Consider the following 1,784-nt stretch of genomic DNA (forward strand, 5'->3'; position numbering starts at 1 on the left):
AGAACTCAATAGGAATAAGAGATTGAAAGGAAATCCCTTTATAAATATACTTGCTCCCCTAACAGCAGGATAGAGACTCTCAGCTTTCTTGGCAACCACAAATTTGATGCCTAGAAACTTATCACTAAGTTTAGTGTTGTACTTTTCAGGATCTCCAATTGTATCAACATAGGCCTTTGAAACGAGATACACCATTATTCAAACTATGTTGTGAACATCTCCGGTTAGAAAGGTTATCTGCATACAACATTCTCAAGAACAAAATAACTTATCTCTCCTTGTAGAACTCCATTGTCAAGAGCTTTCTTAACAACACCCATTGTAGTTATTGTGAGATATTCCATTCAGATTGATTTTTGTCATGAAGTCAATAAGATTTTTTGTCGACTGAAACAGGTTGAGATTTGAAGTTTATAGCATACCGAAGCCTACCTTTTTAACATTTTTGTAGATTACACTTTTGGGCGTATGACATCAACATCCCACCCAATGGAGCTACTCCTTCAGACTTTCAAATAGCTATTTAAAGTGTCAACCTCCCACCCTTTGCTCCTCCTTCAAGGTCTTTGAATCTGTTAAAGAATGGAAGAACGGTAAGCTAACCAAGTTCACTGGTAAATTGCCAATGAAACTGTTGAAGGATCAGGGTGATTGCACAACTTGTTAACTGCTATTTAAACTATTCTGCTTCACTAAATTCAGTAATCATGGAAAGCCGCTTTACCATGCCGCTCTAGCACTTGATAGTTGTGAAATCTATACCTACTATTAAAGGGAGATGATATTCTTGGTTCAGTCCCGCTTCAATTAATTTCACGTACGCTATTTGGTTTTGTTACTTGCCACCCGTTTTGGCCCAACTGGCCCATCTAGAGATATGAGAGGAATTTTTTTCTCCCATTACAACACACGGGCCTTTTTGATAGTAATACTAAACACGGTAAAACTACCTAAATAAATAACAGAATTGGCGATCGTAAAATTTTAAATTCATGCAGGGTGAAAAGAATAGATGTGGGAGATATGAAATGACAGAAGCGGGTTTTCAATACTAAAAAATAGTATTTGATTTTTACTCAGATAAGTACATGGAAGCAGTTACGGAAAAAAGAGGGAATTATGGAGACTTAGAGGATAACAATCTGGTTTTGTGCAAAAAAAAAAAACAATCTGGTTGTATTGAAACGATGAGATGTCTGTAACATGGATGTTCCTTCTTCTGTCCTCAAGGGCTCAGGTTCATGCACAGAGTGTCAGTTTTTGTAGAAACTAATTTTGTTTCTTTCCTCACAAATTACCCAAACTATTGACCGCACACAAGAATGCCAATGTATAAGAATTTACTCAAAGATTGAAATTTGTATAATTTTAGAATGGACACACCCTATCCTAGGTTGAGGAGCTCGCAATTACAATCCTAACTTGTTGAGCGGAAATTGCAACAGTTTGCAATTAGGTTCTTCGTCAGTAAGAATAATTTGAAAACGTGAAGATACGAGGCATGAAAGATCACGGGAACAAATTACCTGACTCGCAGCCATTGTAGATTGAAAAATTCCTGAACCAAAATATGAGACCCAACCTCAATATTTGCCTGAATTAGTTGACCAAAACTATGTTGAACACCACCTGTCCAAATTTGTGGCTGGAATGATATAAGCACAACGAAATCGTTGGATCTAAGAGGGGCAGATTCCCAAACTAATTCGTAAGTTCAATATGAACTTTAGCCCCAAAATTCAGCAACGATGTCATGGTGGGCAGAGTCGATGTGATGATCTGAT

The 1,784-nt window shown here is 37.2% G+C and overlaps 1 long non-coding RNA gene across 1 annotated transcript; it reads right to left on the minus strand.

Annotated features, from left to right (window-relative positions):
- Positions 1-328: 328 nt before the first annotated feature.
- LOC123188830 (uncharacterized) lies at positions 329-1,763 on the minus strand. The gene is made up of 2 exons (XR_006495242.1): positions 1,527-1,763; positions 329-572 (listed from the first exon to the last, which is right to left on the minus strand). It is a non-coding gene; the product is annotated as an uncharacterized lncRNA (long non-coding RNA).
- Positions 1,764-1,784: the final 21 nt, after the last annotated feature.

Source organism: Triticum aestivum, chromosome 2A (assembly GCF_018294505.1).
Source record: "Triticum aestivum cultivar Chinese Spring chromosome 2A, IWGSC CS RefSeq v2.1, whole genome shotgun sequence".
NCBI classification, from domain to species: domain Eukaryota; kingdom Viridiplantae; phylum Streptophyta; class Magnoliopsida; order Poales; family Poaceae; genus Triticum; species Triticum aestivum.